Source organism: Aythya ferina (genome assembly GCF_964211825.1).
Source record: "Aythya ferina genome assembly, chromosome: 3".
In the NCBI taxonomy this organism is placed as follows: Eukaryota; Metazoa; Chordata; class Aves; order Anseriformes; family Anatidae; genus Aythya; species Aythya ferina.
The window spans coordinates 40,137,192-40,155,946 of NC_140298.1; the positions used below are offsets into that span (position 1 = coordinate 40,137,192).

Here is an 18,755-nt window from a genome sequence, read left to right on the forward strand (position 1 = left end):
GATCCTTGCCATGCAATTATCCCTCTTCCCATCTGAGAAATGGAAGACTACTATGCTTCATCATTCACTCAGTGAAACAGAGACCAGCAGCCACATATGCAGCACCACTGAGTCATGACCAGACCCTTCCACCAGCAATGATCATTTTCTTGCTGCAAACCAAACAAGGTAAGTCATTTCTTTGATTTCACCAAACTGAAGACTTGAATATCAATATTTCAAAATCCTTTGTTTCCTCATGGAATGAGGAAATACCTGATTCATACATTATATGACATAGTGACTTCATGCTATCACATCAAGCAGTAATCCTGTAAGGTGAAAGTCACAGCTGCACTGGATACCACACATCACACTTGATAGAGGGGGGCATCTCTCCTCTACTTTTCCACACAGAGCCTCTCCCCTACTCCCAAACAGAAGCTCTGCAGCTTTTCATGTTTCAGAGCCCTTTCTCAAACAGAAATAGCTGCCTCCTCACTACCACCTCCACCATCCTAAGCATGGCAGCTGCCCCAGAGTTACAAGACTCCCTTCTGACAGGGCTGATCTAAGCAGTCCTGTTCTCCCCTTGTACTTAGGTTTGTAGCCCAGTGCTGCCCCCCCACACATAAACATAGGTGCCTGGGCTTGGGTACCCAAAAACTGGTCTGTTTTTACCACCTGTAGCAGCCCAGCTCTGAGACAGATGTTACTATGCATAGTTTCGCCCCCCCCCCCCCCCCCATGTCCTTGCACAGCTCTGTCAAAATCACTACACACAAACAACACACCACACAATGACAACAAAAATCTCAGAACACCACAATTTACTCTCTGGAAAGATTAAATAGATCACAAGTTCTGCAAGCATATTTGTCTGATTTCAGCATGTAAAATATGCAGCATTCCTAGCCCAGTTCATAAAGCTTTTAGCAGCTATAAGGATCTCTTCTTTTTCCAAATGTTGGGGAGTCTTCCTAGCAGGCTTTCAGAGGCCTTTTACTCAAAAAGAAATACTGTCTATACGGGCCAGGAAATCATTTCTTTAGGCAAATGTTAGACTACAAGTTCCAAAGGACTGAGATGCTTTGAAAGCTGGTCTGCCAACTGACTTTGTCCCACTTTGAAAACAAAAGCAACTCTTTAGAAAGCACTTTCTTAAAGCTGTTAATCCTTTAAAAAGAAACAATTCTTAAATTATCTACCCTATAAAAGCAAACAACAGAGCCCAAGGGAGTCTTTCTGTAAGGTTTACATAGCAATTTGAATAGGTTCCTTCTAAAATGTACACGATATGCAAATAACTGTTACAGAGCAGTAACACATGAAAACACATCTTTTATGCTGTTTTATTGAACATGTAAATGAAGAACACTTAACTCATGTTCAGGAAGCACAGGCAACTACAAAATACATTCTACGAAAAAAAAAAAGTTATTTAGCAAACAAAGATCAAACCCCCTGCCTTCAGGAGTTACAGCTTACTGTTAAAAAAAAATCAACTCATTCATTAAGAGCATCAAAGAGGAAAGTGATGGCAATTTTTGTCACACTGAGACTACATAACCCATAAACATTGAGCTACTGGTACTCCACATTTGGTTATACACACTCCATGGCATAAGTACCATTTAAAATAATTACTACCTCAGCTATGTCCACTGCAGCAGGGATTTAGGGAACTGCTGAATTCAACTCATCTCCACAGTCAGTGCTGCTCACCATCTTGAAGATAAATCAGATTTAAGTTGTTTGTAACATCCTCTGAGAACACCGGTCAGTGTTTCACCAGCATATCATTAAAATATGAAAACATGGCCATTTAAACAGGCCATAAGCAAGTTAATCCAATCCTGAAAGAACACATAAGTGTATATTGCAGATGAGGAAGTTTTTTTTTCTTTAAGACTATGTCAAATTCAGGATACTCTATGCTACTGCCAAAGCAACATCAGGAATTAACACCCCTTTAAGCCTATTGTTACTGTAGTGTGATTTTTCTTAATATAAAATGCTATCCCAAATTCAGTGATAGACATCAGAAGATATTATGCCATACAAACTTCCAGCAGCAGAAGCCAAAGTAACCACCCTCCTCAGAACTGTTCATTCAAACAAAGTAAAGGAAGGGAGTATGCATAGGTAGGACAACTCTCTCAAAGACAGACCTATTTTCTGTTGTTCTTTTAAGCTTTTTTTATTATTATTTTCTAAAGACACACACAAATGTTATACATCCTCAGGATTTACTCTGAAGTGATATGTGAATGCTGGTTTAGAATAAGTGCCTTATCTCAGAAACATAATGCCCAAACAGACATAGGAGCTTGATCACCTGATTTAATTCTGAAACAAAGAAATCTGGAAACTTATTAGGCTTTTGCTAAGATCTCTTGAATGGCAGATATACTTAAGAGTTTTTATTCTGGTTTGGTTGTTTTTATTTTTGTGTCATTCTCCCCCCCCCCCCCTTATTTTTTAAATTTCATTTAAGACCCCCTTTCTTTGGGAAAGTGGATGTTACTATATAAAAAGCAATACTGACCACTTCTTACAGAAGACATAATTCTCTCCTACAGAAGAACACAACATCCTGCTCCCCACAGCTAGCAAATTAAAGCAAAGGATGCTCAAAGTATCCAGAATCTCTGTGCCAAAGCTTTAAAATGTGCCCAAGGTAATTAATACCCCCTTTAACAGTATATGCATACGTGACAGTGATTCCCAGCCTCCTTGTACACTTTTAAAGAATAAAATAAAAGGTCACTAATCTTTTCAAAATATTTTTTCCTGCAACATTAAGAAAGCTCTTGTTTTGCATTTTGTTTTAAGCAGGCTTACACATGCTCTGAGAATAGCCCAATTCCCATACCACCGATATTCTCAAAATTCTCCCATCCCAGTGAAATTTGCATATGTTAGATTCATTCCAGAATATCACGTCCTGACAGCATATAGCTGGAGAACTATTCATTCATCTCTGCAAGCAAGTCTGGGACCTGTAACATTCTACTTTGATTGCAAAAATAAGGATAAGAGTTTCACAATTTTGATTGCAGTTTTCTTCATTAAGGGCAGAATCATACTAGAGGGTAGCCCAAATTATTCAGCTTGAACTTTGCTTTGCTTATACTAATATACACTTATTTTGACCTGCAAGGAAGAAGAGTGGGAAGGAAAGGAGAAAAGTTTGTTCACTTCAGTAACTCCCAAGCCAAAGTCTAACGTAGGTACAAAAAGCTTCCTTTCCATTTGTATACTTGCTTCTACCCAACAGTCTTGTGAGCATAATCTGCAGCAGAGGTATGTTTTAACCTCTTTCTGAATAGCTGCACTACTTGGACCTGGTTTTCATTTCTTATTGCCTCGTGTTCTGCACTGCCATTTTCATCAGTGCTAGCTGGTTGCAATATAGTCCATTCAAAGTGCTCCTTGTCTCAAACCTAAAAATAGCTCCATGTTCTCCCTAAGGAAGCACATGAAAAATGAGTTCTCTTGCACCGTTTAGGATTATGTATATAGTTATTCATCATGGATAGATGTCCACCTGGAACTAGAAGCTTTTCTCTGAAGAGGTCACTGAAGTTCGCCCTTTAGAAGCAACAAGAGTTTTCGTTTCCTTCACCTTCTTAGTGAAGCGCCCATGAATCAGCAAGAGGTGCTGGTGGGGATCCTCTCTATTTTTCCATTATTGCTATACATTGCATATAATGTAGAATCACACACATGCTTTGCATACAAGTGTAATATTCTTAACTGATTACTCACAGGAAAAAATGTCAGTTTTACATCTGAACCTGTAAGTGCTATAACTTTTAACAAGGTAACATCTGCTTGGTTACAGACTCTGATAATCAATACACAAGCTGTCTATAAGATATAGTATAGAGCACTAGGAAACTCAGTTCATTCTTTTCTAAAGAAGAAATGGGGTTGCTGTCTTAATAAGCAGGAAGGCACTTACAGATCTAGGCACATGGTTCCAGTTCAAAGTCTGGCATCTTTAAGGTATTCGCTAATATTTTTTACAAAGGAGGCGGCAATCTGATAGAGTTGTTCTTATATCTCAAAGCAATTACTTAAAGAGTTAACAAAAAAAAACAAGTATACTTGTATTGCTTTTTAGTACAGTACTTTCTTATGCAGCACGCTGGTATTTTCCATATGAAAGCCATGAGTCTGTAACAATACCTAATTATCATCATCTATTAAGACCTGTATTTCAAAACATTTTAGAAGTGGTTTTGGATTACTTCTTAGTTGGCAGCTTCCTACCAGCCTAAGAGTAGAGTTGCAGAGCCACCACTAGAAAATTAAAGTTACAGAGTGCAATGCTGCCATCTGCTGAAAATTGCTTGTCTTAATGGTCTAATAGCTTTTTCCAGAGGCTCGGTTACAGACTTCTGAACATTCAAAAGTATTTAAATCTATCCAATCTTATCACTTTGAGAAAAAGTAACAAATTTTCTGATCAAGCATTTGTGCATACAGACAAGTTCAACTATAGTCAAGGACAGCAGCTGCACTTCCCATTAATGGGAGGACCACCACCACTCTTTAAAACCCCACAGATTTTCATGCACTGTACACAACGCAGCACTGATGCCCTGCAGAAAGTGCTTCCTGTTAACAGCAGGCCCCTAAAACTATCATTTCATGCATAGTGACAACTCTGGGATAGGAACGACACCCAAGCCCGTGGTTCCTGTGGACATGCAGAGAGGAAACTGCTAATCAGGGAAGACACCATTGTCTCCCACAGCCTGAGGCAGGTATTCCACCTACCAGGTCTGCCACCCTTGGATATAGCCTTTTCAAAAACCTGAAGAGCCCATATTATTGATTTTATTTCCCTGCACCTAGTCACAGAATAATTAGGTATCTTTTCTTCTAAATGATGGATGTAAAATAAATAAATAAATAAATAATGCAAAAGATGTGATCTGGGATTTCAGCAAAGCTTTTGTTACAGGTGCAGCCTCACCTCAAGCACCGTGGTCAGTTTGGGGCACCGCAACATGAGGACATAAGATTATTATAGTGTCAAAAGGAGGACTACATAGATGGTGAAGGGCCTAGAGGGGAAGACGCATGAGGAGCGGCTGAGGCCCCTGGGTTTGTTCAGCCCAGAGCAGAGCAGGCTGAGGGGAGGCCTCATGGCAGCCTGCAGCTCCCTCACAAGAGGAGCAGAGGGGCAGGCACTGAGCTCTGCTCTCTGGGGACAGCGACAGGACACAAGGGAATGGCATGGAGCTGGGACAGGGGAGGGTCAGGCTGGGGGTTAGGGAAAGGGTCTGCACCCAGAGGGTGCTCGGGCACTGGGACAGGCTCTCCAGGGCAGTGGTCACAGCACTGAGCCTGTCAGAGTTCAAGAACTGTTTGGACAAAGCTTTCAGACACAGGGTTTGATTTCTGGGTGGTCCTTTGGGGACCCAGGAGTTGGTCTCCATGACCCTTGTGGGTCCCTTTCAACTTGGGATATTCTCTGATTATTTAAAAGTACTGCAGTGTCTTATTTACTGCAACCCAGATGAACAGTGCCAGATGAATTCAGGTACATGTACAGAGTTGTCTCCCAGCATGGTCTGTACCACACAAACATCACCAATGAAGCTGTCTGCAATTCATGCAGTTCTGTTTGATTGGCACTTCTTGGAAAAAGTCTTCAGCATTGTTTATCTTCATACAACACTTAAAAGCATGTGCCAGATATTTTTGGTCCCATTTCACCAGTACAAATCTGAAATATCTTCACTTAACTGAAATAACATGAACGTCCATTTCTCTCAATGTAAACAAACGGAGGATATGAGCCTGTACACCAACTTTCAGTCATGCATGGGTTTACTAGACACAGATGCTTAACAGTACAAGCCTGATTTTCCCATGCCTTGCACGGAAGGAGGAACAGAATTACATTATAACACCACTGCATTAGAATAGTACCTGATACTCATTTTGAGCAGACTGCAAGAAGTCTATCAGGGAATACTAAACAGAAGGAATAGGTCTCTTCTATATACAGGATGGCAAACAAATACAGTAAATGGTGAATGTTACACAGCCTGCCTCTCTGTTACCATCTTTTAATTTCCAAGAAAAAAAAAATCTTATTAAAAAAAAAAAAGCCTCAATCATATCATCTAATTTGGTGCAGCTCCACAGTAATTATGATGGAATCGTGCTGCATCACTTACACTGATAAAAGGAAATTACCAGAAGATTCCAGAAGCACTCAACTGGACTTAATTCCAAGCATAAACTCCTAAGTGCTCCATTGATGCCTGTCAGTTTGATTACAGGATGAATCAGATTCCAAGAAATACTATCACTGTGTATTTCAAAGTAGTTTTAGTGGTATTGGCAGGGTGGGGGGAAGGCATTGCTCAGAGATTAAAACATTTATCCTTAATTCCATTTGCTGATGGGGTGAAGAAAGCCAGATTTTAGGAAAAGATAAATCAAATGAAAAAATACATGTAGAAAGCTGACATTTTGCACCAAATTGATCATTTTATGAGCACTAGACTGTTAAAGACAAAAACAAGATGGAAAGTTTATCAGTAAAGCAAGGCACAAGCAGAACTCGTGGGAGATACAGTCAACAGCAACACTAAGCTACAGCAAGGGCTCATGTACTCAGGGTCGCCCATAAGCGTCTGCGTGGTAAATATGTAAGAGGAACTTTTGCCAGATCAAAATTCACATTTACAATTCTAAGCCAATGAAATAGTAAAAACATGAGATTTGATTATGCAAGAGACAAACTATTATTATTTTTTTTTGTCTGCTGTGTAACAGTCAAGACAAGTTTGGAGTTGCAGCCACCAATGCTACAGGACAGAGCTTTGTAGGTCTGAAGCTACCTTCGGGTTTATTGCAGACCACCAGCATGGTTAGACCAATGCATGGTGACTTGAACAAGCATTTACTAGGACTTCATAGACCACTAATGGTCCATGAACATCACAGAAACATCTGCCCTATCAGGTCAAATGATCACAGGCAAATCAAGCACAGGACACACAGCGCACAAGGAACTGCCAACACAGCAACACGGTGCCAAGTTCGCCTACAATTTCAATGGACGCAATTCCACTAACTGGTATTTTTTTTTTTTTTTTTTTTTTTTTAAGAAAACATCCCACAGAAGCCGAGCCAGATGGTTAAATGTTGCTACTACTAACACTGCTAATACCCCTTCAAGATTATTTATTGAGTAGGACAGCCAGGACCAGCACTTTCATTGCTTGTAATCACTACCAGTTTTTCTCCCAGTTTGTCTGCATCAGTTATAATTTTCTTTCAGGATATGGCTTGTTAGTCTCCAGCGTGTATTGTTCACATCTACTCTAAGATTATTACTCAGCCAATGCAAGTACAATTGAATTTAGATGTGCTGTTCTTTTTTCAACTGTATCCAAACCACAACTGTTATTGGAAACTTCTGGTCTACGTTACTTTCCAAATTGACCCTTAAACCCTCTTTTCTTTCCTTGTCCAGCAGTCATTTAGTGGAGTAAGCTACAGGAATTTTCACCCTATTATCCAAAGGATTAGCTTCCAGAGAAAATAAGCAACTTAATAAGTAGAAATATTCCATGTAAAAATTAAATACAGTCAAGATTTGTATTTCAAACCAGAATTCAGAGACATCAAGGAACTACAGTCTTCCAATTATCATGCTGTGCAAGGAAGCAATCTTGAAGCAGCAGCTCACCATGGGTCATGCCTGATCAGCACCACTAGCTATTCTCCTCAACCCATGGCTCTCCAGATATCATGCCCCAGTGATAACCCTCCCCAGTGTGGAAACACTGGTACACATTTAGCCAAGGCAATCTAAGCTTCAAGAGCAACTAAAACATGCCTAAGCTAGAGAAATTACTGTGTTAACAGTTTTCTGTTATTTGCCTTAATTTGCACCTCACTTGCGCAAGGGTCCTGCAGATTTCTGAAGATCTCTCTCATTCCAAATGCAGCAAACTGAAACCACACTGCTCAGACAGAGCTCAAACACTTCTATCAGCACTACTTTAGCTCTTTTTTGCCTAAACGGAAAGCAACATCGTATCAAATCATATGCAGCTCTCTATGTATGAAGAAGGAGATTAGATAGATGGCTCTGATTACTGACATAGGACAGTGCTACTTCAATACTAAATAAAACATGACAGATGAGAAAAACAATTTAGCATGAAGAAGCTCTCTTCGTACAGAGTGCAATGTATCTAGCCCGATGGCCATCTCTTTCCAAAGATATGAAAATTTTTACAAGTCAGGTCACAGACATTTGTTAGATCATCTACCAAAGGAGCACTATATCCTCCAACCCAGTAGCTGCAGCACAGGAAGCCCCCCCCCCTAAAATGATGCCTGCAAAGTGCAGCAGTCTTCACATGATGTACTGGTCAGCCTGCACTCAGAGAAAGTGATTGCACCCTCCTGATTTCAGGTGTCACCTCAGAGGATCATACTCAGTTTTAGCAGCAAATGGTAAATTCAGATGTTCCAAACTGCTGATCTTCTTCACAGCAAATGTATTTTGTGGTTCTGCTTCCATTTTCTTTACTACACATGCATAAGCAGAGGCCTCTCTTTGGCCAGAATTATTTACCCTATAATTTCTGCTTCTGTTTTCAACTGCTCCATCATGCCAAAAATCACACACACTGAATAATGCAGTGGGTCATACTTTAAAGCCCCATGAAATTCCTGGTTTCCTTGCAGCCAGACATAAGCTTCCCATTACTTTGGGCCAAAATTTATCCTCTTATACAGCATGAGGCAAGTTCACTGACACAGTGAAAATGTATCTGTTTCTTTAATACTACATCTCAAAAACAGTCACCAATCTCCATTCCTTGACAGTTTTATCTTCACTTTTGGAGGCATTTAGATGACAGGCTACAGATAGAGTGCATTCAGAAAACCGCAGGAGAACGCTGAGGTGCCCAAACACCATTTAAGAGGATTTTTATATCTGACATCTCACAAAACTTTTGAGCTTTACATTCTTGAAAAGTGAAGCCATCCATACCACCACACACAGCCAATTTGCACACACAGCTGTGTGCAAGCCATCAGTTTCACACTTGCCTCAGAGCAGCCACAAGCCCCAGCAAGCGAGCTCTGCAGTACTGGGCAGCCACACAGCTCTCAGACAGGACAGCATTCTTCAGAGGTAGTTAATGACATGCCTGGAAAAAGGAGTACCAATACTGAGCTTAACATACAGGGACAAGAAACAATGGAAAGAAAGTAGGAGTTACAAATACTGATTTTTCAAGCCCCAGAGTAACCACTCAGGCAAGAACATTGCAAATGTTTTGCATTTGCAACATTAGATGCTTAGAAGCAGAAAAATATCAGCATCACATGGGCATGCCCTAAGCAGCCTTGAAGATTTGGCCAAGTGCTGTAAGAATCTAAAAAACCCTGTCAATGACTCTGGTGATGAAAGCTTTCCCCCAGTGGGTGCCCCTCTCCTGCTGAAGCTGAGCCCCCTGTGATGGGAAGAAGAGGCAAGACCCCGGCCTTGGGCCTGGGCACTGAGCAGGGAGGCACTACCCTCAGATGAAAGAGCCCTTGAACCCAGCACCACTTCGGTGCAAAGCTCCCTGAACCCTAAACAAGGGCTCATTTTCACTTGGAAAATGCTTTCAGCTTGGTGCAATGCCATACAAGTGTAAACGAAAGCTGCAGATGCACTTTGCAGGATGCAGTTCATGGGCAAAGCTATATGAAGTTGCATTACTGAAAGCTTTTTAATGTTAACCAGGCTTTATCCTTGCCGGAACATGCCTGGCATGCCTCTCCTTAAAGAAAGTATTTAAAGAAGGATGTGCTTTTATCAAACTGTGTGTAAACAGTACTTAAAAATCAAGCATTGTAGTTAACCAACTCTAATCCTCATTCCAATAGCAAGGATATACAGAAAGCAAATGCAAGCAATGAAGTCAATTGACTCAGTTTTATTATTCTCTTCCTTGAAAATACTTTTAGTTTTTCATGTTTGTGATCAGTTTGACAGCCTCTCTTCACAAAAAACAGCTAACTCTCCAAGTTACATATGCCTACATGATCTGCAGCACAATGCCTCTGGTATTTTATTCTTTTTGTTTTTGTCCAGAAGATAAGCCTTTAGAAGTCACTACTTCCCTCCTCAATCTTTGTCTAACTCCATGCTAAAAACTTTAGATGTACTTCTTAGCAATATCCTAAATTGTCTGCCAATAAACAAAGACCTTATACAAAGCAGGCAGTACAGGCTCAGTTCCCTCCTTCAAGGGAGCATGCCTTCACCAGCATTTTTAATTACAGACACACAAACTATCCCCTGCCATTTCAGCCACTTCCCCAGCTTGTTCTCTCTCTGGATCTGGTTTAGTTTTTCTTACTGTGTTTTGAGCCTTTTCCAAGGTTTCAAATATTTAGGCTGCACCAAAACTATTTGAAGAAACCAGGAGACTTTTTCCACTTTAAAAGAAGAACTTAACACAGAAAACTCAGCATAAGCAAGAAAATTACGCAGGCACAAACACCAGTGCTGATTGTCCACTTCCTTCCTTTTCCAAACCAGAAAGCTGAGCTCTCCAGCCCTCCCAACACCAGCTCTAACCCTGAGAGAGGCCGAGGGATCCCTTACATTGGCACACTGAAGTAACCACTCAGAACACACAGAGAAGAAAAACATTTTGAGATCACTCTTTGCTCAGGCAAAATGGGCAGGCCAATTTGCTCTCTATAGTAACTTTATCTTAGACTCGCATGCTTGGCTCATGCTTATTCATTTGTTTTTCATTGCCCTACACAGCATTTTCATATGTGGATTGTCTAGTTATATATATTAAAAAAAAAAAAAAAAAAAGCTTCCTCGTCTATGTTCTTTTACCAGCTCCCTGTTCCCTCCTCCTTTCCTTTTTTTTTTTTTTTTTTTTATTATCCTCCCTCTCCCTTGCTCATTCCCTCCTTGTAACACTCACTTCCTGGGTTTCAGAGAGCAAGAGATTAATTCTATCTAGTTTTCCTTTATTTCTCTTCCTTCTGTCAACCCTTATAAGCCCAAGGACCCCCTTCATCTTTCAGCCATTCGTTTCACCAAAGAAGCTTTCATGTCACCATTGGACACATGTATCCTTCCTTATCATTCTGCTCCTCCATGTATTAATATTTGGGTTAAACAAGTCCTTTCCCTTAGTTTGCAAGCATCTGCAGTTTGTTCCTCTCCCCCCAGCTGTTGTACCCTAGTCTAATACCTCCACAGCATGGGCAGCCTCGATGGGAAGCAGCTGTCTGGACTTCAGGCAATGCTGCATGAAAGCCTCAAGCAACAGCAGCTCTTCTTGAAGAAGTTTAAGAGAATCTAAGCTGGACCTGCTTTGTTGGCAGTTTGAAACAGTAGTGAATTCATACGGACTTTAAAACACATGACACATCTCATCCACCTCTGCTGCTCCAAATACAACTGATCAATAGATTTTTAATTTCAGAAAGGTCCTCAAGATGTTACACACAACATGAAAACAAGAAAAAAGGAAAAAAACACCACTCCACACACACACACACAAAGTATCTACACCTCTAGTTGACTGCGTTTTCTAAGCAACCCTTGGAATTTTTGCCTATTGTTCTCTGCTGCGCACAACGAACCATTTGGCAAGGGAGTTCTATTTTTAGGATGTCTGGGAATGCTTTGCTTTGGTTTTCTTTTTCACTTTGTGGGATCACAGTGCCATCTATCGGAAGACAAGAAAAACGTACTCCTATTTGCTGTTTAACACATACACGCATTTTTAAGTTGACTAAAACATTTATTAATTTAGTTTCAAAATAACTAAGTGTACCAGGTCTTTACCATAAACTTTTACAGACATTTATTACAATATACAAAACCCCATACTGTGCAAAGTTCAAGGCCAATACGTTTAAATAAACCAAGTTAAGCAAACACTTCAGAGCCTCACAAAGATCAGAACTAGAAAAACACCTGAGAAAAAAAAGTTGCCACTTTTAAAAATAAGCATCAGGAAGGGGTCGCATTGAGTAAGCCTGTGTAATAACCCTGCCTTTTCTTCTACATCCTGTATCTCTCACTCCAGTGGGACTCCCCATGTGAGAAGTATCATGCAAACTCTTCAAGCCTGCTTCCTAGCTGATTATTATTTATTCTCCAAAACCACTCAATAGCCTGATATTTGTAAATCCTTCCCCAAGCAATAAGCAACAGGTACATAAATTTTCTTTATGTATCTATAAAGCGAGTTCTAATTCAGCGGGAACACAAAGTAACCAGAGAAACACTGCAGAGCAACTACAGACCATACCTGACATTGAATAAATAGCAAGAAGAAGTTTAAAAAGAGGGATCCTCAAAGGATTTCAGACGAGCTGGATAGTTACAGACCCACAAGTATGACATTCACACCAGACACATAAAAAGAAAAATAATATATATATATGATATAGGCTACAAGATGTACATCCTGAACAGAAGAGCACAGAATAATCAACAAAGTTCCTACATGGGGAAATTCTCCTGAGGAAGCCTCCAGCAACACTCATGGACTGCCCAAGTCCCCAGCAGCTCACAGCCCTGGCCAAGCCAATGTCACCCTTTGAGGACAGTGACATAGAGCAGTGGCTCAGAGAAAGATGAATGATGTCTGGTCATTTGCTTTCAAACAGAAAATGAGGCACAGGTAAGCAAGCTTTAAAAAAAGAAGATACCAATCACAAGCAAACACTGGGAGCTTTAATGGTATAAAGATATCTTCACACATACATCCATAAGTATATATGTGCTTACAGGTACAGGCCACTATCGACTAGAATTAAAGCACTATCCAATAATTCAGGACGAAGAAGCCCAACAAAAAACACACCTCATGTAAACAACAGCATACACTACACTTTCCTCTCATAAGCCCATAAGATGCTTACTCTTCAGGAAAAATTTATGAACATGAATGACAACCAGAGGCACCCTGGTCCTCATCCTATCAGCACCACAGTTTTCCCAGCAGGGACAGGCCTCCGGCCCCAGCCTCACATCCTCCCTGCAGCAAAGAACAAGGCAAATTACAGCAAACAAGCCAGCAGACCCCCCAAGTAAACAAAGAAAGCACAAACTCACCAACCCCTGTTCCAAAATAGCACCCTTCTTCCACAAGCCCTGCAAGGCCCCTCACAATGGGACAGGAGCAACTGCCTAGCAACACCCCAGCCCAGGTGCCCATGGTCAGGCCATAATGAGCCACCACACTTCAGGTGCTTTAATTTATCTTATCTCACAGCCCTGCCTCCATCAGAATACGCTCATGCTTTTGTAGCAGTTCTGTTCACTTTATTTCATAAATAGTCACTGCACACAAATAAATAACATTCTTTCATTGTGTTAGTCTAGTAAATTCACCATTAGTTGTCTTCTTTTTTTTGTCTCCAAAGCAAAAGTTGCTTTGGAGACAAAGAACCAGGTAGGATGGAGCAGATGAGAAAGGCCTTGTGAAGGAGGCTGCAGCACTGTGCCAACTCCAGCCGCTTGTCCTGCTGCTCTCTGGTGTGGCAGAAGCAAGTTGCATACAAGCTGGATCACTGCTATGCATGCACCAAACAGCATCTGTTTTGTGCTCCTCATATTTGGCAAAAATTGCACAATCACCCCAGCAAACCAAAACCAAACCCCAATTTCGAACACCATGTTCTTCTTCAGCCATGGAGAGCAGGAGCTATAGTGTTCCTGAAAGCATTAGGACAAGCAGGAAGGTGAGAGAAGGAAGCAGTGTTTCCCCCAATCTCTCAAAAAAGTGGGTCTAACCTGGGAAATAGAGACCCTCTGCAATTGCAATCAATAGGCCTTCTGCTATTTTTTTCCAGTTACAGAAAAACAGTATTTTCATTTTTTACTGTTTCTAATACCTCTGCAATACCTCTGTTCCTCCATGTTGTCTTTATTCCCCAGCATTTTGACATGGTACTCATGTATGACAGAAAAAAATGTGAAACTCCCAGTAAAGAAAGGATGAATTGTATTTACACTTTGATATAGTACAGATCTCTGTTTATTTAGACCTTATTATATTAATGTGGTGTGTGGTTCAGGCATGAGCATACTGTCACTGAAATCAGTGGCAAAGTTCCTGCAAAGTTCTGAGGGGACAAGGTGGTCACTAGAATAGGGAAGGCGTGGTAATTGAAAGTAATACGATATGGAGCTAACCCCTGGTGCACACACATTAATGGGCTGATCAGGCAATGGTGATGTCTCTGTCTCTGGCTGCATGATCCTGAGGCTCTCACAGAGCTTTTTAGTATAAACTGCACTGCTGCAATAGTAGATTAGATGTTAACGTGCATGATTACAAGATCTGGACCTAAACCTGCTGGGCAGTGTCCCTCAACTTTCTCTTTCTAGAAACTGCCTTTTTCTATGGCCCTGCCACCTCCTCAATTCTGAAAGTGAAATTATTTGAATTCTTCTCCTTCCTTCTCTTGACTACACATTCCTAAAAGATTACTGTGGTAGTGAGCAGTTACAATGAATATCCAAAGTAAAGGAGATTTTGTTACTCTTCAGTTGTAGTGACGCTGCTGGTGGGTATTTATTTACCCTGCATTAAGTAACCCCCAATAAAATAAGTTTTTATTTCCTGCAGGGCGACGCATGCAGCTGGTACAAGGAAAGCGATAACTATTCCACACCGAAAGGCTACGCTAAACAGCGCAGACCTCAGCGTGTTTCCATGCTTGCAGATGCATCTTTTAAATCCCGGCCTCAAGCAGGCGCTGCCTGCCTGCCTTCCCGACCACCAGCAGCCCGCTCAGCTGCACGCAGCCGCCCCTTGGACGTGCTCCAGCACCTCCCCGGCCCTGCAGGGTGCACGCGTGCAGGCCCACGCATAATTTTTCCGTGAACTTTCCGCGTTTCTTCTCTTCCCGCGGAGCGCTCCCCAAAAAATCCGTCTTCCCCTCCCCAAAAAAAGCTCTGTGCTCCAGGTGAGGCTCGAACTCACAACCTCGGCATTGCTCGGCTTTAGTACTGCTGTATAAGTACCGCGCGCTAACCGATTGCGCCACTGGAGCCCTGACACCAACTCCTCCCGAACGCTTTATCAACCACTCGCCGGGCGCCGGCCGGGAAATGGCGGCGGGCCGCCCGCCCGCGACGCGGAATGGCCCCGTCGCGCCCCGACCCCCGGCCGCCGCCGGGCCCTCGCCGTTACCGGCGGCGCAGGGAGGGGGCCGGCACGGCCGGGCAGGAGGCTCCCGTCCCGGGAGGGCGGCGCCGTGAGGTGCGGGAGGGCGGGGAGCGGCGGCGGGGCCCGGGATGAGGCCTCCCGCCCCCTGCGGGCCCGCCGGCCCGTGGCGGCGGGGAGAGCTCGGCCCGTCCGCTGGGAGGGCCCCGGGCAGGTGGCCTGCTCCGAAACCGCTGAATTGTCAGCGACCATTGCTAAAAGACAGCCGGTGCTTATGCGTAGAACAAAGCACAGTGCATGCATATGGTGTACTACGTGCTGAGAAACAGTTATTAGGAACAAACACAGCCATACGTGTGTGTCTGTTGATAAGGTACGCTGCCAACGTGAACTTTGCAGTCAGCTCGGTCAATTCCACTATCTCTGTGTGGCATTTAAACCCTATTTAATGCCCCAGTCCTGTTACAGTTGACACAAGGACATACCCTTTCTATTTTTCCTGCTATCATTAAGCTGTCACCGTATTTATGTTCCTAGAACTGAGACAGCTCTGCTGGGTTACGGGCACAATTACCAGAAAGCATTCTGCTTTCTACATCTCCGAAGCATGAGCAAGGTAACAAGCTCTGGACCTGTCATTACCGAGTGGATGATTGTACAGTGCCCCACAGTGCCTGGACTTCCATGGCCTCTAAACTGAAATATTTATGGCCTGGCAGCAGGGGACAGGCACTCGGCCAGTTTCAAGCAGATAGCCGCGACCTCCAAGACTGAGTGGTACATGAGTTCATTACCTCCTCCTTCTACCTCCTATTCATAACTGAGCAGAAACATTTGGAAACTTCTGGACAGAGACAGGATGCTTCTTGCTTGTCAAGACAGCTGTTCTGTTGCTGGTGCTATTACTGTGGGCACTATTTGGAATATGTTTCACTGGTATACACCACTGACAGGTGAAGTATCGTGCAATTGCTGTATCTGGCTGTTGATGAAGATGATGGTGGAGAGAAGAAAATTGCTGTCAGTTCATTTCTTAGAGCAGTTTTATATTATCACATAGATTTAGTTCCCATACCAGAAAACTGCAGCTACTTTCGTTACCCTTACCAGTGCATCATTACACCAGCAAATAAAATATACTATATTATGTTTGCAGCAATCTTTGTACAATTTCATCCAAACAGGTGTCCGTTTAGAGAATAAAAAATTGTCAGGAAGAATCAAAGCTGAAGCTATGACGAGTTCTTTATTGCAGCTTCAGCCTTAGACTCAGGCAAGAGGAGGACCAAGTGTTTTTGCTTTTGTTATTTACATATAAATGATAATCACTGCTGTTGTATTTCAATCAGCCTTCCCATAAAAGTAATAGTGTCAGCAATAGTAAAGATCCTAGTAAATTTTGTGGGATGTTTAGTTCTTCTACTGTGCTATGTGATCCACTTGTTTCCTGCATGTGTCCCCACCAATACTGAGGCCCTTGATACCATGTTTATAAATCAAACAGTAAAAAATTGGCCGCGTGAGTTAGTTTGTAGGTGGGAACATAACTGTACTCACGTAGTAGGTTTGTTAAAAATTTGATTTTATTTCCAACAACTACATGGGATTTTAAAACTATAAATAATTATATAATGTTTTCATTTTAATAAAGGGTATATATATATATTTATTTGTTTGTTCTCAAAGAATCTTTTATAGCAGAGAAAGAACAGAATTGATTAAAAAAAAAAAAAAAAAAGAAAGAAAGAAAAGAAAAGAAAAGAAAGCATGTTCAGGTGTTTGTTGTTTTTTTTTTTTTTTTTTTTTTTTCTCACTAATGCTTTTTCCTGCACCCATAATGTAAAAGATGGCTTATTTTTGAGGAGCAGTTTTGTGCTTCAGTAGTCTTGCACAACTCTGTCAGCAAAAGCTGACGAGTCGAGAGCCTTTGCCTTCCCTACCTGAGGGAAGGATCTGAGCCGAAAGCAGATGTAGAAACCTGAGTTGCTGGAACAGACTTTGATGGATGTGAAGAGCCACAGCAAAGCGGACTAGCCAGAAAAATCCAGGTCCCCACTCAGGTCATGAAGTGTCCATACTTACCTGAAACTCACAGAGCCTGCAACACTCGCTCTTTTCTTTGCCTCTCCAATACACTTACTTCACAGAAACAGGGTTTCATGGCCCACTACTTCCAGGCTGCACAGACCATTTCTTATCCCTCCTCAAAAGAAGCAATGTTCCCTTATACCTGCTGCACACATGGAGAGCCCATTAACTGCTTTTTTCAAAATGCACTGATTTCCGAGGGTTGCAGAAAGTACTGCTCCTGTGACCATAACCGCAGATTCCTGGTAATGGTGGATTTTAAAAGTGAACTTCATTGGTGCACTCCCTGAGTAGTTCTAGCTATATTTTTTTTTCCCTTTTTTTTTTTTTTTTTTTTTTTTCCCCATACCTCACTCTAGCCATAAAAATGGATTTATCAGCCTGTGACAGATAGTTTTCTCTGCAGGTAATAGCACCTTGTATTCTACCTAGCGGGGAAAAGAGCAGAGACTAGTGATGAGAGTAGGGGTTTGAGACAGAATAACCCTGCAGTTAAAACTTGTGCATTAATATCAGCTCTATCAAGTCCAGGACCTTTTTAGTTTTTTCCTGCTGTGAATCTATACAACCTCTTGTTTTTTAGGCCTGACAAATGGAGTCCTGCTCTTCAATACCTGTTACTAACAATGAGGTAAAGCTTTACAAAACCATTGTCATTAAGAGAGTCTTCAGTTCTGGCTGGGTCACAGTCCTCTCAGTGAAAGCATTTTAAATGGAAGATTGCTTTCCTTCGTAGCTAAATAGCATGCCATCAGCCTACAGTGCAAAAAGCACCAAAATGTTCCTGTCTGTAGGTCCAAAACCAGGCCTAATGACTTTGCTACACAGTGATGTTTCACCACAGTCATTCTGATGGTAGAAATTTCATGTGCTAAATAAATAATGTTACATTTTTTATTATTATTTATAATTGAGTGAAATAATACATACTCTGGGCTTATATCAGATAAAAGTATTGCCAATACCATTATGACTGTATAAATATAGCAGAACTGTAATCCCCATGTGGATTTTTGTATCCCAAAATGAATGGAGTTTTTTGGATCAATTATGTAAGAAGTTTAAATTAAATTGCATAGAAGTCATAGAGATGAAAGTAAAGCAGAGTCACCCTCACACTTACTGATAGAAGAGTCCAGTATTAGTTTCAACTCACATTCTATCACTTTTCTTTTTTCCACCCATAGGAAAGTTATAATGGCACAAGCTAAAGAACTCCCGAGTTTATATCATTCCAGTATCCTGACTCATCAATCCAGAAGCTGCACAGCCCATATGCACAAGTCACGGCAGCTATACAGCTCACTTCTAAACAAATCATATGATACTCTTATACCCATGCACACTGACACGCTAAGCACAGTATAGATGTAGTCAGAAGACTAAGCTATATCAATAGCAACTGAAAAGCTCTGTCATTTTGTAATGACTTTTTTTTTTTTTTTTGTCAGCCACCCATATCGTGTAGTCCAAGTTTGAAAATAAATGTTT

At 41.6% G+C, this 18,755-nt stretch overlaps 1 long non-coding RNA gene across 1 annotated transcript in view; it reads right to left on the reverse strand.

The window, feature by feature from the left end:
- LOC311433482 overlaps positions 1-13,265 on the reverse strand; it is a 44,619-nt gene extending 31,354 nt beyond the window's left edge. The window contains exon 1 of the long non-coding RNA XR_014690774.1: positions 13,118-13,265. This is a non-coding gene — a long non-coding RNA (uncharacterized lncRNA). The remainder of the gene's footprint in view (positions 1-13,117) is intronic.
- Positions 13,266-18,755: the final 5,490 nt, after the last annotated feature.